The sequence below is a fragment of the Phyllostomus hastatus genome, unplaced genomic scaffold (assembly GCF_019186645.2).
Source record: "Phyllostomus hastatus isolate PE091 unplaced genomic scaffold, TTU_PhHast_1.1 phas_contig_1, whole genome shotgun sequence".
Taxonomy (NCBI): Eukaryota; Metazoa; Chordata; class Mammalia; order Chiroptera; family Phyllostomidae; genus Phyllostomus; species Phyllostomus hastatus.
The window spans coordinates 1,263,927-1,291,565 of record NW_025333498.1 but is presented as its reverse complement, the minus strand read 5'-3'; positions in this window follow the sequence as shown (position 1 = coordinate 1,291,565).

The following is a 27,639-nucleotide window of genomic DNA, read 5'->3' as shown; positions in this document are numbered from 1 at the left end:
AGGCAGGATGGTTATTATTATTCATTTGATTAAAAGAAAAATACAGCTCAGAGACCATGTAAATTACTCAACTTCAACAATGGTAATGACATAACCACATTTTCAGTTAATAATTCCATACATAGGCCCAACAACAACTATTTACTAGATTCATTATGAGGTCAAGAAAGGATGATAAATTTTTTAAATACTGGATGAGATTCTGAAGACATGGGTTTCCATTTGGTTAATAGCCAGCCATAAAATTCTCTTGCATTTATTTTGACTCTCTCAGTCTCTATTACCTAATATATTTGTTAATTCAACAAATGCGTCTTAAATAATAATTGCCATTGATAGGCACTCATTTGAAATGTGAGGTTCAGTCTAGCTAATTTGTAGAGCTGGTTGCCAGTAGTTCTATCATTCCAGTAGCACTAGATCAATCAAGCTGTAGGCAAGTTGTCAACTCAGGAATGGTAATATTAGACTCTCACATTACTCTTACCAACTCTCCAATTCCCTACTTAATATTACTCATAGGAAACCCTAGCCTATCCATTGCAGTTGTCACTTCATCCACACTACTGATAAAATTTACTTGCCCTTTATCAAAAGGTCATATCTGAAATCATCTTAACGTGTATAACTAGACTGCTACATTATAAATATAGTAGTTTTTTTCTCTTTATAATGTGTTCAAATTTCCTTAGATATTCTTGTGAAAAGCCAACTTTTCAAATTCATAGAGTATGGATTCTTTTTTTAAAAATGGAAGCGGAGAGTAATTTTGTAAAGTCTTAATAATTTTTTCAGACATTTGGAGAGAAAAATATTATCAGGCCCAGGATGTGGTATGGGTAAGAGGAATCTCAGTAAAGGCATATGCAGACTTCAGAGTGGTGCCCTATTGATTACAGGCGGTGTTTAGTTTATATGAACCCAATGCAAGGACAGTGATTTTTTTTAATTTTATTGGATTTATTGAGGTGACATGGTTTATAAAATTATATAGGTTTCAGGTATACAATTCTATAATACATAATCTATATACGTATTGTGTTTTCACCACTCCAAGTCTCCTTCTAATGATATACTTTTAATGCTAATAAATTAGCAAATGCAAACTATGTTTTGTAAAGCTATATGTCCTACACCTTTTTATTGGTTAATTATCACATTCTAATAATACTTTAAGAAATTCAGTGTAAAAGTAAGTTCAATTGTAATTACAGTAGAAACCATAAATCAACAAATTATGATTTTTCTTTTGCATTATATAAATGAATCACAAATGGTATGTAACATGTCAAAGAGATGTCATGAACATGACATCCAAGTGTTTCTTTTGCGGAGAGTAATGTATTTCCCCAAAGAACTCTCACACATCTCTGTTTATAGGCCATAAAATATGTGATGGCTATTAAGAAAACTGGTGATTAATGCCCTAGGATTAGGAGGGAGAAGATCTTCAAGAAGACATTTATTTACTTCTGAAGTGTTCAAACTGAATCGCACAGAAAGTATTGATTAATTAACTTATAAAGAATGATACATATTTCATTAAAATATTTAGAACATACTAATTACTATTTTTCCTCTGCAAAACAAATTAAATAAGAATATTAAAAGTTGAGAGGACTTCGGGCAAGATGGAGGAATAGGTGGACGCACCGTACTTCCTCGCACAACCAAGATTAGAACAATAATTTACAGATAGAATAACACTCAGAACTGATAGAGGATTTATCTGAATGGAAGTCAGGCAGCCAAGAAGTTGAAGTAGACCCATACATCCAGACTGGTAGAAGAAGACGAGCCGGGCGGGTGCGGGGCTGGCGCGGGTCAGTGGCATGCAGAGGTCGGAGAAAATTTGGCGAGAAATCGGCGCGACAGCCATCCAGGGGCGCAAGAACAAAGCGGTGATCCCTGAGTGCGCAAGCTGTGGCTGGCGGACCCAGTGAGGCAGCGATTGTGGACCAGGGCAGAGCTCGCAGCCCAGGATCCCAGAGAAGGGTCTGAGCCCAGGAGAACAGAACTACTGCCATTGTTTCCTCCCATCCCCGCCCCCGCCCCCACATATAACGTCACAATCTAGCGACTGGGGTGCCCAGCCCCAGTGAACACCTAAGGCTCCGCCCCGCACCGTAACAAGAGCGACCAGACCGGAAAAAAAAAAAAAAAAAGGAGAGACAGGGAAAGACATAAGATATGTTTCCAACAGAACACATCAGTCCCCCAGGACTCATCCTTTTGAGCGACCAAGAAATAGCCAATCTATCAGATGCACAGTTCAAAACACTGGTGATCAGAAAGCTCATGGAATTGGTTGATTTTGGGTGCAATTTAGATGAAAGGATGCAGGTTACCATAAAAGAGATGCAGGAAGATATGCAGAGGAGAGCCAATAGTGAAGGAAAGGAATCTGAGTCTCAAAACAATACAGTGGACCAGAAGGAAGATAGAATCGACCAAGCAGGAAAGCATGATGAAATAAGAATTCAAAAAATCGAGGAAAAGCTTAAGAGCATCCAGGACATCTTTAAACGTTCCAACATCCGAATTATAGGGGTACCAGAATGGAGAGGGGAAAAGCAACAAATTGAGCACTTATTTGAACAAATAATAAAGGAGAACTTCCCCATTCTGGCAAAGGGAACAGTCTTCCAAGAAATCCAAGAAGCTCAGAGAGCCCCAAAGAAGTTGGACCCAAGAAGAAACACACCAAGGCACATCATAATTACATTAGCCAAGGTAAAAACGAAGGAGAGAATCCTAGAAGCAGCAAGAGATAAGGGGACAGTAACCTACAAAGGAGTTCCCATCAGACTGTCAGCTGATTTCTCCAAAGAGACCTTACAGGCAAGAAGGGGCTGGAAAGAAATATTCCAAGTCATGAAAGACAAGGACCTACATCCCAGATTGCTCTATCCAGCAAAGCTCTCATTTAGAATGGAAGGGAAGATAAAGTGCTTTTCAGATAAGGTCAAGTTAAAGGAGTTCATCATCACCAAGCCCTTATTTTATGAAATGCTAAAGGGACTTATCTAAGAAAAGAAGATAAAGAAAAGACATGTATAGTAAAAGGACAGCAAACTCACAATTATTAACAACCACACCTAAAGCAAAACCAAAAGAAACTAAGTAAACAAGTAGAACAGGAACAGAACCACAGAAATGGAGGGCACATGGAGGGCTAGCAGCAGGGGGGTGGGTGGGAGGAGGAGAGGGGGGAAAAGGTATAGAGAATAAGTAGCATAGAATGTAGGTTGAAAATAGATAGGGGGAGGGCAAGAATAGTACGGGAAATGTAGAAGCTAAAGAACTCATAAGTATGACACATGGACATGAACTAAAGGGGGGGAACATGGGTGGGAGAGGGGGTACAGGGTGGAGGGGAGAAAAGGGGGAAATGGGACAACTGTAATAGCATAATCAATAAAATATATTAAAAAAACTTTAAAAAATATTAGAAGTTGATAATAAAAAATTCAACTTTTCATTATTTTTCCATGAATCATTTTATTCCTTTCTTCTTCTTTTAAAAGTTAGATCTAGAAAGACAAAGAAAGAAAGAGAGAAGGAAAGAAAGAGAAAGAAAGAAAGAAAGAAAGAAAGAGAAAGAAAGAAAGAAAGAAAGAAAGAAAGAAAGAAAGAAAGAAAGAAAGAAAGAAAGAAAGAAAGGCCATTTTTCCATCCATTTCATTTTTTGTATTATGCCCTAGGACATATTTCTTTGTCCTCCTTTTTAAACTTTAGCAATGTCCTTCCTGACCACATTTCATAACTATAGGTGCAAAACAGGCATTGTTTCTTTCTCAAGTCTTGGTCAACTGGACCCAGAACTTTAAGATAGGACACTTTCCGGATGTTGCAGTGCTTCAGCTTGTTGCGAAGGCCTTTTCTTAGGAAGTTGTTACCATGTTTATCCCAGTAGGTTTGAATAAGCCTCAACAAAAGTATGTCACACAGGATTCTGTTTGTGTATAATTTCTTTTCTCACACATTTTTTGCATGCATCCTTCTGAAACTACACATCACATTATACATTCTATTGAAATTATTTTTATAAATATCTCATCTGTTCTAAGTTATTACAAATAAGCTTATGTGATTAAGCAAGCTGTTTTTCCTTTGTATACTTTAGCAATTATACTTTTCCATAATCTGTGTACCTCAGCAGTTAATACCTAAGTCTTTTACATCCTGATGCTCACTAAAGAAGATTGACTAACATCTTGCTTTGTTCTAAATCTTCTACTCGTTAGGTATTTTAAATGCCCTTTGTATTCTGTGCATATATTCTCTAAGGCAAGTTTCCATAGATTTCAAAATTATTTATCTCAAATTTGAATTTCAATAGTATGTACCTATTAATGTCAGGAAAAAATCTAAATTCTCTAAATCACATTTTAAAAACTTCATTTTTGTCTTTATAGAGGTGGAAAATTGCAAACTAGTATCTAAGTTTATGTATTTTTAGGTCCACTCTCAACTCATCATCTTCTCTAATTGAAATTACAAGTGTTTTTTCTTATTTCTTTACCCTTTTTTATATGTGACTTTGAAAATGTTTTCAATGGCCTGCTTTTGTGTATATTTGCCAAATTCAGTTTTGGGAAATATATTTGATAAATATCTGGATTATAATGATATTTCACCATTATATATTCATCTACCTAGAAAATCAATTCCTGTGTAAGAAAGAATTTGGCTATCCTTTGTCCGAGGTTCCTGGGAGAGTCTCTAAATCCTTGGTGTTTCCCAGGTGATAGAAATGTCTTTGTTATTCATTGTAGAACCTGATAGTAAACACTAATGAGGAGAATCATGATGGGCTTATTGATAGTTTACACTAAAGAAGTGATTCCATTCAGGGGCAGGCCATGCTGGAAAGACCAGCTGGCAATTGGAGTATTAGGGTTTCCAGCCACATGATATCAACCTAACCTCCAGGGACAAGCAGGGAGATAGAGATTGACTTTCAGTCACCTAGACAGTGATTCAATCAATCATGCCTATCTAATGAAACCTAGTAAAAACTCTGGACATCAGATAAGCAAGCTTTCTTGGTTGGCTATACTTTGCATGTTGTTACACATATATTTTTTTTTTTGCTGTCAGCCAAGAGAGCCTAGAAGCAACCACTTCAGCTGCAATAAGGACAACTAGCACCTAGATCTAATGCCATTCTCTAATAAAAAGAACTAGATCTTTGAAGAAATGGCAGATTTGAAAATTGTGACAGGCAATATATGAGATAAGCATCAGATATATAATATATGCTCTATATTATGTATATTATACATGTGGAATACACACACACACACACATAATGGAGCATCTCACACTGCCAGAAAGTAAGAAAGTGACTAAAAAATGGCAGAGAGATACAAGAGCTAACTAAAAGAGCTACAAATGGCAAAAACTGGAACAACTAGAGCAAGAAAATAAATTATTTTGGACTATAAGCCCCAACAAAATAAATATCCTTGAGTCCACACTTATATAAATGAATTATTAAATAAATAAATACTCTGTATGGAAAAAAACATGTCTCTCATACAAAAGAATTATAAATGAGTTATGTAGAGACTCTGCCCTCAAGGAGAGGGAGCACATAGACTCTCATTCCTTACAGTATCGCCACTGGTACTCCAACCTTCCCCCAAAATGTGTTGGTTTGGTCCAAGTAGTAACTAAATCACATGTCATCCCTACTCACTATTCCTAAAATTGGACATGGAAGTAATAGTATAAAGATAGTAGCATTGTGGCCTCTTTTGATCTCCTAAGACAACTTCATTAGTCTAATCATATCTAAGCCTTCAATAGTTCTGTATACTCAGTAACATATGTACCATTTTAAGAAAAGTAATTAAAGTTTTTACATGTCTCAGATACCTGACCTAGCACACAGAATTAGTTATTCTTCAGTACTCAGTACCATTTCTACCATACCTCTTAATACTACACCTTAATAAAATTCATCACCAAGATACTCATCACAACATCTATTAGTACCAACAGATAGTGAAAGTTTCAGAGAAACACATTCCTAGGAGAAAATGAACATAGAAATACACATTCCCCTATATAAGTAAGCTAAAATTGAGTTATAATTATATACTCATATTCAAAACATGTAATTTTTCTTAAATATACATGGAGATACATAGATAAGCTTAAAGTATATGCATATACACACTTTTTTACATAACTGTGTATATACAAAACACACAGACACATATATATAACATGTTGATGCTCACATAAATTGTCCTTTTGAACAAAATCTATATTTCTCCTAGTCTTTTAATGACCTTAAAAATCTTACATTTTTATGTATATCTTCAAAATGATATTTTCTCCATTTTGTAGATGACAGAACAACTTCTTTAGGAAAGCTATCAACAATTAGTCTAAAAAGCTAATTGGGGTATGGTGATAAATCTCTTCAACATTTTAGCCCAGTTTTCTCTCCTTGTAGAAAGAAAACAAAGAATAAATAATTGTCTAAAATATTATGGAATATATTAGTATTTATAAAGACAAATATAAGAATTAGTAATTCTGAAAAGTCTAGTAGCCTATAAATATTCAACTTACTGCAACCAATTTTCCACTAGAATGACTATAGACCTCAAAAGTGCAATATAATTGGTAAAAAATTTTAGCTTTACCAACCTTGTTATATCCTGGGTTAGTGAAGCAACTAAAGCTGATTTATTTTTTCTTGTTTAGTGCCTGAACTTTAAAAAAATAAATAAAAGAAAAGGGCAACTCAATGTCAGGTATATTAATTTATAAATAATACTTTATAAAATGCTGCATACACCTTTGTAAGCAAAACAATTAACACCAAAATATTTAATATTTAGATTCAATATTAACTATGTCAACATTATAATTTTAACATTTATTCCAGTATAAACAGTTCAAATATATCCTGTATTAATAATAACCTAAAGGCCAAAAGTTTTTTTGAAAGAAAGAGTTTATTGCTCTGACTGGTGTTCTCAGCAGATTGAGTGTGTGCCTGCCAACCAAAGCATCGCAGGTTCGATTTCCAGTCAGGGCACATGCCTGTGTTGCAGGCCAGGTCCCCAGCAAGAGGCACACAAGAGGCAACCACATATTGATGATTCTCTCCCTCTCTTTCTCCTTCCCTTCTCCTCTCTCTAAAAATAAATAAATAAAATCTCAAAAGGAAGAGAGGGATGGAGGGAAGGAGGGAGGGAGGGAGGGAGGAAAGGAGGAAGGGAGGGAGGAAGGAAGGAAGGAAGGAAGGAAGGAAGGAAGGAAGGAAGGAAGGAAGGAAGGAAGGAAGGAAAATAAAGAAAGAAGGAGTTTATTGAACCATGTGCTAGCCAGAACAAAGACTCAGTCTTGGGGGTTGTAGACTAAACCACCAGCAACAGAGCTGAAGGATAAGACAAACATGTCTGCCTTCCTGAGGCAGACAAAGCTCTTTTATACAATGAGTTTGGGAAAAATTGCTTTGAAAGAATTTATATTGGTTTTAGATAAGGGGGTGGTGGGAGTAGATGAAAAGGGGCTAGTTCTGGGATTCAGTTCGTAAAGAAGTGTTTACTGCTTTGGATTGGTTGTGGACAGCAGTCTGGAAAGTTCATGCATATGTAGGATGTGGTGGACTCTAGTGGTTGTCTCTTCTCTCTAGATAAGAGCTTAATTAGCTGCCTGGGAGTTGATTCCAACTTTTCACATACATGCAGGAATGTGATAAGTTTTCATTAGTTTTTGCCAGCAGTTCTGTTAACTGATTGACTCTACTTATCTCTTCTTCCTACACTCTGGCTTGCTCCAATTCAATTTAGGGAATCTTAACGTTTTTTTTTTCTTGCCCTCTCAAATTGTGTTGTATGTTTATTTAGGAAGATCAAATCACAGTACTTCTTTTGTCTGTGACATTGAACTACTCATCGAGTGTTTGGCATCAGTGCATTGATTGCATTCCTGGTTCATCTTTGAGAAATTTTCTTTTATTTATACTGTAACTTCCTTACAATTTTTCATAGTGGGAAAAAATCAACAAGGTGAAAAAAATCAGAAGTCTGACAGCCTCTGTTTGTTCAAAGAGACTGCTGAGAACATAAAAGGCCAGTATCTTTCTCACTGATTGATTGAACAAAAGCTGGACACATTCCCAGACTCCAGCTTTTTCTTTCCGTCAAGTCCTTCCATCTTCTGTCAATGCTTTCAAAAGCCTCAGGTTCAGAGCAATTGTTTCCCAAGTCACCCTTTTCCAAGCTGAGATGGTGTGGGAGGCCCTCTCTGAAAAGAAAATATTGGCTCTCACTCATTTTGCTTTTGCCCCATCTTTCAAAAAATAAGTTAAAGTAAGCTTATTGGTAGGAAAATCTTTAAAAGATGACATGAAACAAAATTAAGGAAAAATGAGGATTACAACATTTTTTGCCACATCTTCTACATCCTGTCCACCCTAAATGCTATCGCTCAACACAATGTGCCAGTTAGGCCTGTGACTCCCTCAGAAAAATTGCTTACAGAAAAAAATGAAAAAAAAATTTAAGCAAAATAAAGCAAACTAAAATAATACAATTTCATTTACTCCAGGTTAAAACAAAGAAAATTGAGAAACAAGCTTCAACATGCACCAACCACAAATGAGTAGCAAAATAGTAAACTTAAAACTCATATATTGAAATGTTTGAATATATTTTAATGTTACAATGCCTCACTTTACAATCAGCCTCTGTTCGTACTTAGAAACCCAACAACACAAATTGCAGAATCTTATCCTTCCCTGTGTCCATGTGCCTTGTCATCTTATCAGTGGGATATTAACAGCTATGTGAAAAGCACAGTCTTAATTAGCACATCCAATTTACTTGAAATGTGCATGTTAGTTTGACAGCCATAAAAGTGTAATAAAAATGAGATATTTGATCTATTTGGAAGAAATAAGATATATGGCCCTCCCAACATTAAGAGCACTGGCAAAGAGTGAGCCCCAAAGGTCAGGCATTGACTTAGATTGGATGAGAAAGTAACAGTTCCCCAGGCTCCAGTCCCTGGGAGAACTTCTAGTCCACTGTCAACTGTTTCATAGGAGGGAAGGTTAAACCTCACAGGAGAATTTACAAAAAGCACCTTCTTCCATATCTCTGCACATCACCTCCATGGAAAGAGATGGAAAGAGTAGAGGTATAAGGCTCAGACCAGGTGCCAGGGGACACAGCCACTCTTAGAGAACCTCAAAATTGGTAAGTCTTCACTCACAGAAAACACACAGCATCGTAGTGGAATGCTTAACATCTGGCTGAGTGTAACAGGAATGTCCTCGGTTCCCCCAACCTCCACCGAAGTGTTTGTTAGATTAGAAGCAGGCACCACAGGAGTTTCCAGAATCTTTTTCTAGGTAAACACTGGACTTCTCATGTTTCACACTAAGCTGAGGTCTTCATTGCCTATCCAATAGGTTTAGCATGTTGTTGAAAATGGCAGGGGAATAGCCACACGTGGCATGAAGCTGGCATCAAAAAAGTCCACGAGGATGAAAAAGGACCTGCACAAAGGGCTGAAAGTCACACCACTGGGAGGAATGACTCAGAGCACTGAACTGTCTCTGTCCCTGAGCTCTCTCTCGAACAATATTTCTGAGCCATCTGTCTCTGTGCATGCCCTAAAAATGAACTGCAGTGTCCCTCTGTAAAGTAATTCCTAAATCAGCTCGTGCTCAGACACTCGTGTCTGACACGCCACAGTTCAATCCCAGGTGGTGCCGGGTGGAAGGTGTGGCTACACCGGGGTATGTGATAGCACTTGCAATATTCTTGATAGTGGTGAATATTCATTCTTTGTGCTGTTCTTAAAAAGGTATTTAGTATGTTATGTTCACTGAAGTGCCCACAACCATCTTGCCATCTAGCCATCTTTGTTATGAGTAAGGCAAATGAGCTATACTATAATTTTCTTTGTTTTGTTTTTTAAATTTAATTTATACACTTAAAAAAATAAAAGACCCTTGTACTTCTTACCCCATTGCTTACTTTCATGGTTATCACTACTAACTAATATAGGCACATTCAAGGTATGTGTAACAAATTTGTTTTTCCTATTGTTTCATCTCTCTGTCACTCATTACACTTTCTACTATTCCATGAACTATATCCACCTAAAATATTCTCTTAAATAGTTAAATCAAAACACAGCATAGTTTTTACCAGATATAGAGATCAAAACAAAGTATAAAATTTTATTATAATTTATACATATAAATTTTATTTTTCTTTCCATGGTATGGGAAAGACTAAGCATATTGGTCAGCAACTAGCTTTTATACCTATTTGATCATAAGCATTTATCTAAGGTGGTACACACAGACTGACCTTATTTTAAGAAGGGGAAAATGCCTACCAATTATAGTAGAGGTGTACTACAATTTATTGAACCATTCCTCCACAGGTGTATAGCTTGAGATTTCAGGCAATTCTCCATTTAACATATGCAAATAATTCATTGCATTTTCCAAGGATATATTCCTAAGTGTTGATAAACTTCAAACTGTTGCAATAATCCAGATTCTCATCAACATACATGAGATCTCATTTTCCCACACTCTTGGCAATACCGTCTCTTAACTTCTTAAAAATTCTCAGTTCTAAGGGTTTCACCATTTGGCTTTAATTTGCATTTCTTTTATTATTAGTGATAGTGAATACAATATTTTTCATGTGTCTTGAGTATTTGTAATTTCATACTTTTCTAAACTGCTCAGAAATATCTTGTGCCTATTTTTCTTTTCTGTTGCTTGGTTCATTATATATTCTATTATTTTATCATATATTTAATATTTATTCAGCATCTTTGGTATTTTCCATTTGCTTATCTTCTCCTTTATTATATTAAGATTACTTTGTTGCCTATTTTTATTTATTTCAAATAAATGTTTATTTCAACTCACCAATGTCCTCTGACTCACTATGGAAGAGAGGAAATGACAGAGAAAGGACCTTTAAAATGCTATCAACCCCACCATATTGGCTAATGTTGCAGTTTAGCAAAAAAGATTAACAACATCTTCATGCATCTAGTTCATTTTTAAAAGCATGATTTAACATAGATGAAGCATGAGGCTTTTTTTTAAAGAGCCAGCATAACTGGTAATTTGCTTTCAGATTGCATTTTCAAACTTCTTTGGATTTATAAAAAGTGCACGTCAATAAACCAGAATTAAAAAGGTGCCAAACTGTGAAGAATTAAAAGTTCTAATTTAACAGATGAGCAATTGCAAATAACCAAATCTCAGACAAACACAATTTTAATGAAAGGTGACATGCTGGAGATTCTTCTGTTTTGTTTTGTTCCTTTTCATCAGGCAATAACAAATTAGTTTAGGAAGCTGCACTTGAATGCAGCGACTGTGATAACCTGCTCACAGCCTGTGCTGTTAGCTTTGTTTGTGTTTGTTTTCTTGAACCATACATGACACTTCCTTGATACTAAGTAGATAGTTTTTTCACTCAGATGTATCACACAACTTGTTCAAGTCCAGACTAGTTATGTGTTTTTGCTATCCAATGCTATTCTTCTTGTGGTTGCTACTTCTAAAAACCTTATTTTTCTTAGTGTTCAGAACTAGAGAGAATGGCATGAGCACACAGTGAAGAAACATGACTCATTCTATGGTCCAAGAGTGACATTTTGTGACTCATAAAAAAGAACGTAGAGATCCTGTCTTGCCTTGCAAACACAGAGACAGCATTAATTTAAGCTTGAGGAAGGATTAAATGTGATTAAGGAATAAAGCAAATTTGATGGTAGGTAATAAAGTTCATGGAATATCAGAGTGTACAGACATGTTTTTTAAAAATGTATTAGGGCTTCTAATAAATATTAGCTGGTTAATTACAGAAATATGTATCCCCCTGTCTTTTGCACATTTATAGAACAATAAGAGCAAAATGTTCTTAATTTTAATGTGGTTTGGGTGCACAGCTCCCACTGACAGACTTGTAAACAGATACCTGTGAGTGCTCACCGCTCCGCCCCACGCAATGACTCTGCGCATCTGATTATGCTTCTCAGGCTCCCTTATTTTCTGTTCAAACGGTTTTGACATTGTTTTAAAGACATATTAGAGATAATGCAATGAGAAGATAAACCTTCAAAGAATATCTTTTTTCCCTCATTTAGTTAATAATATTACAGTATAAAGCTTTTTTAAATTTTCCTTTAATATACACCTAATTCCTCTAAATGTAAATATGTATTTGTGGTTGACTTTACAGAATATTTTAATTGTTATTTTGCAAAAATAATAGTATCCTAAGTACTTTTAAACACAGTTTATTTAATATTTATTAAATATATTATAAATGTACTCATGCAGTACATACATATATAATATGTAGACAATATTTATTATCTAGTACAATCATTCTCAATTAAGGGAATTTAGTCCCCCAGGAGATATTGGCAGCTGTCAGTTTCGGGAAACAGCTTTGGTTGCCACAACTGGGGAGTTCTGGCTAGCAGAACCTCTAAGGGTAGTAAAGATGCCCAAAGATCCTGCAGTTCACAGGGCAGCTCTCCACAGCCAAGAGTTATCCAGCCAAGAGTGTCAATGGTGCTGAGTCTGAGAAACAATGCTCTTAAACCACCCACTGTCATGTTATTGATCATAAAAATCAGTCCCGATTACTTCCCAAAGTTAGATACATAATTAAAGCTATCTCAACTTGAATGTGTTTATTTTCTGGAAGTGGTGACATTGTACAGCTAAACAGTGTCATAGAATGACAGGAGACTGAAGAAGACTATGGAACGATAAAGGTGCATTTAGTTTCCTTGAGATTAATATCACTAATATTGTGGAGATAATGAATTAGAAAAACTTTGCTAGGGTTTAAAGCAACAGAGAAAATATGCCTTCAAAAAATCATGTTACCCTTATATAAATTATTTCAGAAATAATAAACTTTGTCACTATTGATTAAAAGATAGAGCCTACAGGAAATAGTTTACCAATAAGCCAAGTAAAAAGCTATTGAGGTATTTTTATACCAAATGTTTAAGAAAACACCAAAATCTGTAAAATATAAATTGTAACTAAAATGCATTGTCTTGATATATTTCAGATGGATGAGAACTAAAGTCTTTACAATATCTTGTATTAAAATATCAATGGAAAAACTGGAAGATGTTGGCTGACTAAGGACTTTCTTCCTACCCCAAATATTATTTTAAAGACAATTTTATAGCAGCTTTATACTCAAACTTAGCAAAATTGAGAAGGTACAAGAATTTCCCATATACCTGCTATTCACACCTATGCATCCCCTCCCTCATTATCATCACCCACAACTAGAATGATACATTTGTTAAAATTGATAGGTTTACATTGACCCACCATAATCATCCAAAATGGGTAGTTTACCTTAGTTTTCATTCTTCTGCAATTTTTTAAAGAATGACTTTATAACAGTATTTGTATATCACAAACATTTAAGTGTAGGACTTTTAGTAGAGAAAAAAGAAGACAGGATCAAAATGGAGAAAAACCTGGCACGGCCAGCTGAAGCCTGGCTGAGGACAGTTACCATGGGAGTGGCTCATGGAGTGGCCCGAATCAAAGCAACATAGCAAGAGGAGTCACAAGGGATCTCTGGGAAAAAAATTGCCATATGAGCATATCTTATGAAAACTTATACAGTTAATTGATGAAACTGAAATAGAAAATATATGTGGTAAAATCTGGGAAAAATAAAAGAAAAGAAAAATGAAATAGGCAACCTATTTTTAGTTTCTTGTAACTAACAGACATTATTTAATTCAGTTACTATTTAATATATTCAAATGTGTTTATAGTGGGTATGACAGCCATCCTATTAATTTTACTCTAGTTGCAAAACAGAATTTTAATTGTTTTTCATCTTTTGAAGACTTTCTCATTATGTTTTTTATTGTTGGGTTAAGAAATGGTTGCCTACACCAATCCACCACTCTCTGAATTTGTGGAGTGTATTCAATTGCATAAATGTTTACAAACTAGGCATTTATTTTTTAGCTCATCTTGTTTTTCTTACACATACCAGTAACACTGTTTTTTACCCCCTTTCCTAGAGCAAAAAAAAGAAATTTAGGTAGATAATCTGCCTTCCATTTTACCACAAATTATAGTTTTACAAATAGTTTACCATGTACTGTCAACTGCTCAGTCTCTGATAACAGATTCTCCTCCATCTTCCAATTGACCCTTAAATCAGCGACATATTTTGAAGTTGCTGTTTTTTTGTTGTTGTTGTTTGGTTTTTAATAGTAGTAATTTTGCTCCAGTACAAACTTATATATGAGTTAGGATATGCCAGATGGGACTACAGTAACAACCCCCTAAACTCAGTGGCATTAATCAGAAAAACTTATTTCTTCTTCATGCTACACATAACATTGGGTCAGAAGAGTGATTTGTTCCATGTCAGTCTCCCTCAAGGACCGAGACTGATCCAAAACCTCTGCCATCTGGTTCATCATTGTTCACTGTAGTGGAGGATAGCAGCATGAAACAGTGAGCACGTGCTCTTGAATGCTTAATCTCAGAAGTGACATGTGTCATTTCTGTTCATATTTCCTTGGTCAGATCAATTCACAAAACCATGTCTAACTGGGTGGGGGCAGAGAAGTAGAATTTATATTCTCAGAAAGAGAACACCTGGAAATATCAATGAACAAAGCTAATGACTATGATAGTCCCAGTGATCCACACTCAGTGTGAGCAAGTGGATTGAAAGATAATTCTCAAAAGACAGAGTCTGGAATGGCCCAAGAATTATACCACCTTGGCTTCCACATTTTTCATGCCATAAATATTATGTTTGCGTAATCAGAGAACTCTACTGTAAAAAATTCTCTCATCAATATGACAATCCACCAAATGTTTACTGGATCCTCTGTTTCATACAACCATAACAAGAAAATAAATGATGGCAAATGAAAGTAGTAATGTTTATGATATAGAGTTTCATTGCTTTACCAATGGCTACAAATAATTATGTTCCAGAATTAAATACAGCATTTATCTTATATGACAAAATTTAATTTTATTTTATGACCTATATATTCCAATATAATTCTAGATAATTCATTCTTCTATGAATGGATAAATCTAATTTTTCTGGGAGCTTCATTTAATGGGAGACTTGGTGCAATTTATTTCTCTACACCAAGAAAATACTCTTAATGAAGTAAAATTGTCTCATCCTTAGAATCAAAGTACCATTATATAAACTATATCTCTATCGCCTAGCTTTGTTAATATTTCTATTAAAATTTAAATTGTTTTTAATAAAAAACTAGAAATATATTGTCAAATGACATTGCTTTATCAATCCTAACCTAAATGATTCCAAAAAAATATCCAAGGACTTGTACTGACTGCACATTCATGTGTTTTTAGAAAAGGCATAAAGTTGTACCTGAAAAGGATAAAAATTAAAAAGAAAAGAAAATAGTCTTTGAACTGTTCTAAGTATAAAAATGTTAACTTATAATCACCTTTTTCCTCAGCCACTCTTGTCTGAAAGAAGGTAAAAATCTCTTTTCTGACTCCCTTCCCCAAGTTTCCTGTCTCCCTGCCCAGGAACCAGTTATTCATCCAACATCGCTTTCCTGAGCACTTTCTGTGTGTGGAAGTCTGATCATGTGCTTGTAATACCCCTTTCATTGGACTAATTTTCTACTAGAACAGACATTTTTAAGAATCGCACTATATATGTACAATTTCAAGTTAAGAGAAATACTTTGAGAAAAAAATAATTTGATGAAAAATAAAACACAGTTAATGAATGACATGAAGCAAAGGCTTCTCTGAGAAAATAACATTAAAAGTTTTACTCTAAAGTAGAACTTCTCTTATTTCCTTTACTTAATTTAGTTCCAAACTTCATTTCCCAGGTAGGTTAGTAAATGAGTGATTCTATAATTGTAAGAGACATTTTGGCTTTAGTTCTTTTTTTTTCTTTTTTCTTTTGAATTGTTTTATTGTTGTTCAAGTACAGTTGTCTATATTCACACCCCACCACTCCCCCCCACCCCTGCCATTTCCACCTCCCTCCCCTGATTCCATGCCCCATTGGTTCAATACTAAGAAAATTCATTGATGACACTCTCTAGGAGACTAATTAATCAGAGCATTTCCTTGCAGAATGATAAATCTGCAGATGTTAGTGACAATGTTCAGTTAATAGCTCTACTTAGAATCCTTTAAGAGGAATGCTTGGAATAATATGCTTTGCCAAAAATTACCAAAATAAACTACTCAGGATAAAGTATTTGAAGCACTTTATATACTTTAAAACAAATCAGATTTTCTGGGTTACCCAAGCACAATGGTTTCCGTACAGGTGGGAAAGCTGTGATGACAAGAAGGTGCGAAGGTTTCACTTCATAACTGTTCTCCATGGTCTGGACACCTAAGATGCAACCAAGACATTGTTTTGTTCATGTACAGCTCTCATCTATACATTCTCCTGTAGATGTCAATTCCACATTAAAGGATGTTACTAATAAAATCCAAAAACTAATAACTAACTAGCTAACTAAATAAATAGATAGATAAGTATTTTATTTAGGCAAAATGTGGGGGAAAGAACATGTCAGGCAAATAAGCACCATTTGCAAAGGTCCTATTGTTAATGTCACAATGTGATAAAAGAAGTTTATCAATGGAGGGGGCACAATAATTACAAGTGAAGTCCTCTGCAAGAGCTTTAGAGATCAAGGTATTTTTACATTTTATTATAGGTCTGAATTGTCAAAAAGGTTTTACACAGCAGAGTGAATTAATCAAATTTGGTTTGTAATGATTGACTTGAATATAATAGGAATAATAGGCTGTGAAGAAAAAGAGTAATACAAATAGATGCTGTTTAAGAGGTGTTCAAAGATATTTTGAGAGAGATGACAGTGTCAGGAATTAAGATGATAGCAATAAAAACAAATATACAGATCTGAAAGCTACTTAGTAGGTGCACTTGAAAGTTCTTAGTGTTTTGCTAGATAAAGAAGAAAGAGGAAGGATCTTTCCATTCCAAAATCCCAGTTCTGGAACCTAGCTATGCTGGAGATTCACATTTTGCTTTTTCCTAATAATTCATATTTCTCTGAATTCTCCTATTGCTATTTATCTATTTTATGCATAATTTCTGGAATGTCTGAGTTCTCTTACCCCATGGCATAAAGAAAAGGTACTAGGAGATTTCAAAATGTATATTTCTAAGGATTTACCAATATATAGGTATGAAAAGCTATAAATGTAAATAATCTAAATATCTATGTATGTCTGTAGTTATAACGATTTTCTATCTCATACAAATTATGAAACAAAAATTATCAATAACTAAATATAAAAAATATGTGCCAGAGAAAGGATGCAAAAATGAGCTAAATTGCCCATCATGCTGGATCTTTAGAATCAGTTAAACCCACTTTGCATGAGTTTCTAGCTTTTGAGACTACCCATGACGTGCATGAATAGACAGAGAGACCAATGGAACCACACTAGGGAACATCATTGAAGGAAATGAAAGGCAAAGGTACTTTTCTGGTAGATGCAAGCAACAAGTAATCTTAATAGTACTCTTGACATTATAAGTAACCTTTTGTTATAGGAATGTAAACTTGTAATTATATCCAAATACACTGAACAAAGACATATACTTACCCATAGACTATTACTTCAACATGTCAAGTGTCTGTCCACTACTCTGTCAGATCTCTTCTCCTAATCTGTAACTAGCTCAGCTCCATCATGTTCCAGATCAGCTGATTGTACTTTATCATCTGTCCTTCCCAAGGAGTCTCAGTTCGGTTCCCTAAAACCAAGGCCCTGTTTAATTCTGCTTCATTTTTCTGTGTATTTTGTTGCCAATTAATTAAGAAAAAACCTAACATGGATATCTGTTTTAATATGGCAACATGCTATGTGTTTTTGATAACAGATGAAGGAAAAATTTTTTAGCTTCTTTGCCTTTAACAGGCAAATCGTTAAACAAACTACTGAATATGTGCCGGATGGTACCATGAAAGGATCTAATAAATGGAACATCTATCTGATTTTTCTCTTAGTTATTGATGAATGTTCCTTCCTTTCCAATAATAAGACAAAAAAGGTATAATAAGAACATTCATTTCCATTTTTATTGCAAAGCTATAATTTAAAGGTAGTTACATTCTCTTATGAGTACCACGAGAGAGCTATTGAACTTTAAAAATTAGCAGCCTGTTATAATAAATATTCAGTTTTGATCTGAATGATTCTTCCATAGCTTGTCAGTTTAGAAACTTAGGAAGTCCAAAAGTCAAGACACAAGAAGCAGTGTTACAGCTAAAATAAAGGGATCAGCAGCCACAGGAGTAGTAGGACTGAGCGCCTGTACAGTAACCATGGGAACTCAACATTACCCCAACTGAGAGGTCAAGTGTGACTGTGTTTGCAAAGGTGAGTCATTGTCAAAGATAACATTATAAATTTTGTGAAATTTAACTTTTGAATTTAAGTCTTAATGTTGTATAATATTAAAAGTAAACACTTCATGTGAGTCATAGATTAATAATTTATACTAGGACTGGCATGAAGAATCTAAAATGTAAGATGTCATGATCTTAAGTATCTTCAAATACAGGCACATGTTTTGTGTTTCTGTTTTCAATTATATATCTGTACAACTTAATAATTTAGATACATCATACAGTGTAAATTCTTATAAAGGGTATTCTAATATTAAATATTAAATAAGCTCAATCTTGAGTCACATTACTTCAAATTAATAGAAGTTATGTGTGAATAATTGAAGTTATTTTTTAAAGAAAAGGATTCTTATTCCGTTATATGTTTACACATTTGAAAGACATCAGTTCTAGAAAATTTTTATACACACACACACATATACATGTGTTGATATAACTTCTAGGAAATACAGCTAACTGAGCTGATGTGAAAAAACACCCCTCACAAACACAAATAAAGCTACAAATAATATTTGTTTTTAATAGCTGATCTCAAAAGGAGGAATATGATACCTCTGATTAATGAAGAAATAATTCAAAGCCAGAGTGGTTACGAGAGCTTTAGAAGACATTGGAGGTAGGAGCAAGCATAGGAGTCAGTGCCTGGGGTGATGGAAGAAAATGATTCCCTCAGTGCCCGTGTCAGGAAAGCAAACAAAAGAAATCAGCATTTGTCTGGCCCTATGGATAGAAAAACCACAATACTTCTTCATGCCCAAGTAGGGTCCTTACTTCTAGTAAACACTCTCTACATACAATAAATGTTGGTAAATGACAAAATAAGAATCTTCTCTCTCTTTTTCTCTCTTTCTCTGTGTGTGTGTGTCTGTCTCTCTTTCCCAATACATATATATAGTGTCTATGTAGATTCTTACATATTATATGATATATGGATGTATACACATGTATGTATGTGTGTATACAATTATGCATGTATGCACACATGTATACATGTGCACGTGTGTATGTGTGTGTGTGCATACAGTATATAATATGTTGTATATTATATATTATATGTGTTGTATATATTATACATATATTATATGTGTGTGTGTTTTACACACATGTGTAAAACAACCTCTAACAAATTAATGAATAAGAGCCCTGGCTGGCGTAGCTCAGTGGATTGAGCGTGGGCTGGGAACCAAAGTGTCCCAGGTTCGATTCCCAGCCAGGGTACATGCCTAGGTTGCAGGCCATAACCCCCAGCAACTGCACAGTGATGTTTCTCTCTCTCTCTCTCTCCCCCCCCTTCCCTCTCTAAAAAAAATAAAATCTTAAAAAAAAATTAATGAATAAGTACAGCACATCAACAGTTATTACTAGAATAAAAAAAGCCATGCATATATACGTATATACACATATTACATCTGTTATAAATTTGTATGTATACATATATACTCATATATATAATATATTATACATGTATGTCTATACACATATATAAAACAACTTCTAACAAATTAATGAATAAGTACAGCACATCAATAGCTATTACTAGAATGAAAAGAAAGCCGTGTGGATAGTTTGTCCCTCCTAAGGAAAGAACATGCCACCACCCATGAAGTGGACTTAACAAACATCTTCCTGATTCTTTTTAGCTCACTGAATCCAACTACCAAAATAAAGTAAATATAGACACTAGAACATATTATCATATGTTAGAACATTCTAATCATACAATCAGTCAGTTAAGGGACACGATTAGAAAACACTGCAGGTCATATGACCTAGTTATTTCAACAAGTAAGTTGTAGAAAACAAAGACAGTGTGGAAATCTATAGATTAAAGAGACAAGCAGCATACAACTGAAAAGTTTATGATCCTATGAGATATTTATAACTTTTATGATTGACTAGATATTGAATACTATGGAGAAGTTATTACTATAGCCCTATAGTGGCATCATGATTACTTTTAAAAGATGCTCATTATTTTTAGAAGTAAATAATAAAATATTTATTAATAAATTAGCATGAGGTACAGAAATTGCTTTAAACTAGTATGTAACAGGGAAAATGAGTGGGAGCATTAAGTGAGAAAACACTGGATTGCATAATAATCGCCAAAGCTGGGTAATAGGTACATGGAAACTCACTTTATTATTCAGTCTATTTTTTTAATATGTTTGAAATGGTTAACAATAAAAAGATCAAAAATAACATATATTTAAAGTTGTAAAATTGCTTTTAATTAATACTATACTATAATAAAAAATAAATTGTGATTCTCAAGACATTATAATGTAGACCATTCATTAAAATAAAGTATAAAGTGTTAAGCGTTTTTTAAGATTAAATTGATAATTTAACCTTTCAAAGGCAGAAAATAAATCCTACACATCCTTGTAGGGCTCATAATTCCTGGCATATAATAGTCACTTGATAATTAATCTTAATAATTTGATTTTATTTTGCTATATCAAAATATGAAAGATACTTTAATGATACAAGAGTAAAACCTAATCCATTACAAATCCAAGATGTATTTTCTACTTAATGATTTAGAAACACAAACATACTGATAAAGAGGGGTATTCATATAATCAGAAAAAGTAATACTTTTGTAATAATGAATTTTATGTAACTTCTACTCACTTTTTAAAAAAACTAGTTTTGTCATTTTCAGAATTGATACATATTACTATGAAAAGAAGTTAAGAAAACTACAAGGAGCTAGAAGCTGGTTGCTAACCTTACCTTGGAATTCCTAGGCTGCCCATAAACAAAGTTTCAATCTTTTGTGACACTATTCATAAACCATTAACCAAAGTAACTACAAATGAGGGAAATATAATGAAAACATGAGCAATGAGTTTGATGCATTTGTAGAAAAGTAAATCATGTCAAGTAAATTTAATTACTTTCTCAATTGAGATACATAATTCATGGATGAAGTGAATGTAGTACACGTGATAGATTTATATTTCATAGAGTTGATGTAATGACTCAGAATTATGATTTGAAAAATAGATTTAATTGTCTTACATAAGCTGGCATTTCTTACTGAAAATGGAAACAATTAAATCTGTTGATAGAATGAATAAGGTCTACAAATTAGTAATAAAACTTACTCATAAATCCCTCTCTTGCGAACCTTTCGTACAAGATGTCACAATGATTTCTGGCAATGATTTGCCATACCTCTCAAGCTCTCCAAAGACAGAAAGAAATTGAAGCCAATAATCAAGGGCCTGGATGCATTAGGGGAAAAAGTGAAGTTAAGCTAGGTGAGTCACCTGGACCCTTGCTTCTTCTCTCACTGTCTCTTTAATTTTATGATTTGGAAGTATCTTCACCTCTACCTTTCTTATAACTCAGAAAGGAAAAACTAATAAAATCAATGTCATTAAATATTTGTGCTAAATGTGATGTTAACATTTAAAAACTAATAAAGAAATAAAAAGCATTGAAATTGAAAAGAAAAAAAAGTAAAATTATCTCTATACATTGTATTATGTATAGAAAAACCAAAGGAATATACACACAAAAAAGTCAGAACAATTAAAGGATTTCAACATGGTTATAAGATATACAATCAACATATAAAAATCAATTATCTAACACACTAGTAATAAATAATCCAAAATTCAAGTAAATTTTAAATTCTATTTATAGTAATATAAAGTCTAATAAAGTAGTTAGAAATAAATTTAACAAAAAGAGTTGAAGTTTTGTACACTGAAAACTGTAAGACATTTAGAAAGAAAGAAAACATGAAAACAATGGAAAGACACCATGTTTATGACTTGGAAGAAGTAATGTTGTTAGGAATTAAATATTGTTAAGGTTCAACACAATGCCCATAAAAATTCAAGTTGGTATTTTTTCAGACATTGACATGATGTTTTTCACATTTATATGAAAATGCAAGAGACTCGGAATAAGCCAAAACAATCTTGAAAAACAAATTATGATGACTTACACTTCTTAATTTTAAACTGACCACAAAACCATAATATTAAGACTCTGGTACTGGCATAAGAATAAACATAAACCAATGGGGTAGAACTAAGAATCTAGAATTAAATCTTTACATTTATTTTTGAGAAAGGCACCAAGATATTTCAATGGGAAAGAATAATTTGTTCAACAAACAAGATCTGGACAACTAAGTGTCCACATGTAGAACCAAGGGATGGCTTGCTAATGGTGAGTTTGGAGGTATTCATAAAGTAAGATTATTTTTGAACCAAGAGTTTACTAGATCTCCTTGATAGCTCACTCACTATTTATTATCTCACCATCGACCTTTTTTCCTTACTATAGCACTTTTCACTCTGACTTTATACAATACCCCAGAATAAGCCTGACTGCCAGATGAGTCGCCCATTTCTAGTGCTATTTGCCTTATTTTCTTAAATGAATAAAATAGTCAATATGTGAGGCCTGTCCAAAAAATATCCAGTCATGTGATATGAAAAATAGAGACATTTACTGATACAAGAAACAATATACAAGAAACATTGTACATAGGATAATGACACCTCAGTCCCCTTCAAACTTGGAACCTCGCACAGTTCTCCCAATAGCCATCAACTGCCCCATCATATTTTCCTGAATCTCATCAACAGTCTGAAATCGCTTCCCTTTCAATGATTTTTGTTTGGGGAAAAGCCAGAAGTCACAGGGCACCAAATCTGGGTTGTAGGGGGTGCTGAGTCACCTGGGTGATTTGATGTTTTGCCAAAAAACTCTGCAAGACATGTGATGCATAAGCAGGCACATTGTCATGATGAAGCTGCCAATCACCAGTTGCCTATAGCTGCAGCCTTCTGAATCATCCGAACAGTTTCTGTGAAGTAATGTTCAAGCTTAATGCAAAATTTGATGCAGAATTGTCACTCTACTCTCTCAGTCATTTTCAGTGTGATGGCCACACAGTCCACATGCTCACTTAATGGCTTTTAGCGCCCCCACTGACTAGTACAGTGAAATCATCATTGTTCATGCATGTGCATTCCAGTCCACTCTCTTTAGCTTCCAGGTTACACCAAAGTTATGCAAACCATTCTCATTATATTAACAATAGTTGGACTTTTTTCCAAACTAATGTGTAAGGCTCTGTTCTAACTACTTTTGCTTTTTTAAATCTCACAGCAACCTTTTGATAAAGCTTCCATTATAATCATCAATCCACACTTGAGGAAACTACAGTATATAAAGAATTTAAATGTCTTGGAAAGCATCACAGTTAGCAAATCTAGGTTGTAACTAAAACAATCTGCCTTGTAGGCAATTCAGAGATAATAGAAACTATTCAGGTATTCACAACATAGTGGAACGTGTTAAAATATTACTGCACAGGATGCAACCAGAGGACATAAAATCAAATGAATATGAAGTCAGTTACTACTTAATTCCCAATTTCAAACTTGCTGCACACAAATTCATAATCTGCTATAGAAATGAAAGGAAAAAAATGATTGACAATAAAAGCTATGATAAATTAGAAAATAATAAGTCCATTGAAGCCTAAGGATTCTGTTCACTTGCTTTATTAAAAATTTGATAGATAGAAATTTCTTTTTCTCTTATTGAAAAAAATTATTTTCTCTCTAGACAAATTATTAAGACCCCTGTTATATTTATCTTTTAAAAAGTATGCTGTTTATTCACCATAATACAACAGCTTATGCAAGATAAGGGAGCTGGCAAAAATGCACGAAAAATATGTCAATGCTTCATTAGCTGAAAAAAACAATTTGTTGTCGTTAGAGTTTAAAATGTGTTAATACTTATATGTAAAGGGATTATTTTTTCTTTTAAATTCCTTGTTTTATAAATGAAATTGAAAGCTGCTGAGAAGTGTTAGGGACTCCTGTGACAGAAGCTCTGTAGGTATCTCTAACCTTAGAAGCACATACAACACTCTTTTGTAAGTGCTGATTTGGGTGGCTCCATGTGATTAACATAAAATTGCCTGACTGGAAGGGACCATGAGAGATCATACATACACAGCTCCGCTCTGAGGCTACACCCTACTTAACATTCCCCAACAAATGTGCATCTATCCTGTTTGAAAGCCACACCTCGAAGTAAGTTCATGTAAATGAATCACACACTTAGCCCTAGAGAATGGAGAGCTCAGAACAGCACTCCTGATTTAACCAATCATATCATTATTGATTGTGCCAGCACTTCCATCATTCCAACTGCTTTTTGCTCGTAAATCAGTAGCATCTTAAAGACACCAAATGTTCATCTACTTCAAACAATACAAGAAATCACTCCACACCAGCACTTTTACTAAGCAAACTAACTGAGGAGCAAAATAACTATACTATTAAGGAAGACAAACTGGCATTAAGTAGAATCTCTAATTTCAAATGATATCTTTAAGTGGAAATCAGTGAATGTCAAGGTAAATATGAGTATATATGAAATGCACTCTACTAAATGGATGCAAATACTGATAAAGATTTTCCCTACTTTAACTTCATATGATCCTTCCCTGTGGCCTCGCTTCCATTGCACACATCATTCATTAGATTATAAAAACCATTAATGTCAAGAAGCAGAACAAAATGAATTCACTGAGGGGCTGCTATTAGCATATCAAGCAGCTATTTCTCACTAAATATTCCTGACAGCTCTCATTATGTATGATGGATGAGCTTTATAAGTAGTAGTAGTTTCTGAGGAAAATAAAATCTTTAAGCTCACTAACACATGTGGCTGAATAACTAGCAATCATCTTTCAACAGTTTATATTTTTTCCCTTTTTTAATGAGAAAATGTTATAAAATTCACAGGTAGGTTAAATGCCTGAGTCAAAATTCATTTAGAAATGGCAAGTCTAATTTATGACCTGAATATCCTAAGTGCTTTTAGTTAAACACATTGGAGCCAGTCATCCCAATGCTCACAAATATAGGAAATGACAGTAAACCACCCCCAAAAAAAAGGCAGTTGGAAATCAGAATTTTGGAAGCCACTAGTACTGGAGGATTTAAAACAAGCACGGAAACTCAGAACCTTGGCTAAAAGGCAGAACTATGATACTACTCCATATGTTTTCCTCCAGTAGGACTGTCAGAAAGCAAGGCAACCTTTATCATAATGTGAGTAGGAAGAAATGATAATTACCATAATGTTGTTTGTTTTTCTGAGAAGGTGAGAAGGCAGCATCGGTCCCAAGGGTATGACCACGCACAAGCAGTGCATTTTTTAAATCACATGAGACAAACTGCAACACAGTCTGAGTCCAGCCTGTAAAAGTGTTCTGTGTGATCTACACAGTGTATTTTTAAAAATAAAAACTTCAGCATTTAAAAAAAATCAAGGAATTTTAGATGTCTGGTTACTTTTTGTTTGTTTTAATTTGGCAGCAGTTGGCAGGAGCATCAGCATCAATTTTCCCTTTTGTCACAAATGTCTCCTCTCCACAGGGTCCTGGGTGGACAAACAGAGGGTCTGTTGTCTTTATCATTAGGAGGGTACTATTTTTTTCTCATGGTAGAGAAACAGCTCTTTATGAAATGTGGGAAAACAAACAATAAACTAAAAGGGATACTTGAGTCATTGACTTAAGTTATCTTGTCTGATTCTATTTTAAATTTATAAAAGGATTTAATATAATTTTTAACATATTAATTTCTTACTAATAATAAGAAACTAGTAAATGTTTAAAAAATAACATGAAATTCATTTCTACTTTAATGCTATCTGTATACTCTAATATATATTATATGTTATTTATATTTATTGCTGTTATATTTTAGAAATTACAAAAAAGTACTTGTATTATATGACTTGTAAGTCAGATAGAAAGAAAACAAACATTTCAATTAATTTTACACATATTCCCAAATGTTTGGTGGTTAGTCATTATGTAGAAATATAAATGAACACATCTATTATCTCTTAAAGCCTTTCTAAAACCAAAGAATTGTCTGTACTTCTCTTACCTATGTAACTTTAAAAGAATTTTCCTTTTTGTTCATAAAAAGACTTACTTTTTCAACCAAAGACAGTTGTTTAGTACTAGTTAATTATTATTTTTATAATTTCAATAATATATTGCTTATAAAGGAAGAAAGATGCATCTTCTTTCATTTTTGTTATTAGAATAATCTTCAATAATTACTTCCAGATAAACTATATTTTTTAAAGTTACTAGATATTAATTTATCAACAAATACAGCTATCTTTAAACTTAGCTAAAATAAACTCACATCAGAAAAAATAAAATTGACTAATAAAATGCAGTCTTATTTCCCATCCTCTTGTCTTATTTTATTCACCTTTTGGGGAAATGTATTTCAAGTGCCCTACCAAAAATGGAAGCTGCAAAGGATGACTACACTTAAGCATTTCTTAGTTAGATCAGTGTCTTATATAATATAGTGCCATCACTAGCACATAAAAATCTCAAATCTTCTTTTCTCGTGATAAAAACAGTTGGATGACAAAAATTCAAGTTCAAGCCCATAGAGAAAAAAATACACTTTGAAAATATATAACATTGAATTGTACATAAACAACCCTCATCTTGAATAACAGATGTGGTAAAGCTTTCAGGTTTATCTAGAGAAGGCAGGACAATGGAGTTTATAAATTTTTTTGCCATTTTCACACCTCCAACAATAGACAGCAGATTGTAGACAACTGGAACACTTCAGACTATTCAGTGTTTTACTGCAATTGGAGATATACAGTCATTTTATTTTAATCAATGTTCAGTGAGTGTGATCTTCATTCTATTAACTCAATTTTGCAGAACATGCTCATCATATATGAACCTTAGTTGTGGTTTAGACAAGGGTAGTTAAAAATTCAACTAGGAAGACAGACTGAGTTCAAAAATAGGAAAAGAGCCTCTGATCTTCGGCTTATCATGTTTACCATCCTTGTCTTTCATCTCATATCTGAAATCCAGAAACACTTGATTTAGTGACACATAAAAGTCTGGATTTCTTTTCAGATCCTGAAGAAACAAATATCTAGAGTCCAGCCTCCCTTACTGTTAGTTGCTTCCAAGGTAAATAAATGTTACTCAGTGTCTCACTGTGCAGGAAAAAGAGGGATCTCAGAATGCTTTAATTATGGACAATGAACAAATATGTTCAAGGCAAAAAAAAAAAAAACTATGTACCAGGAGCTCTCATG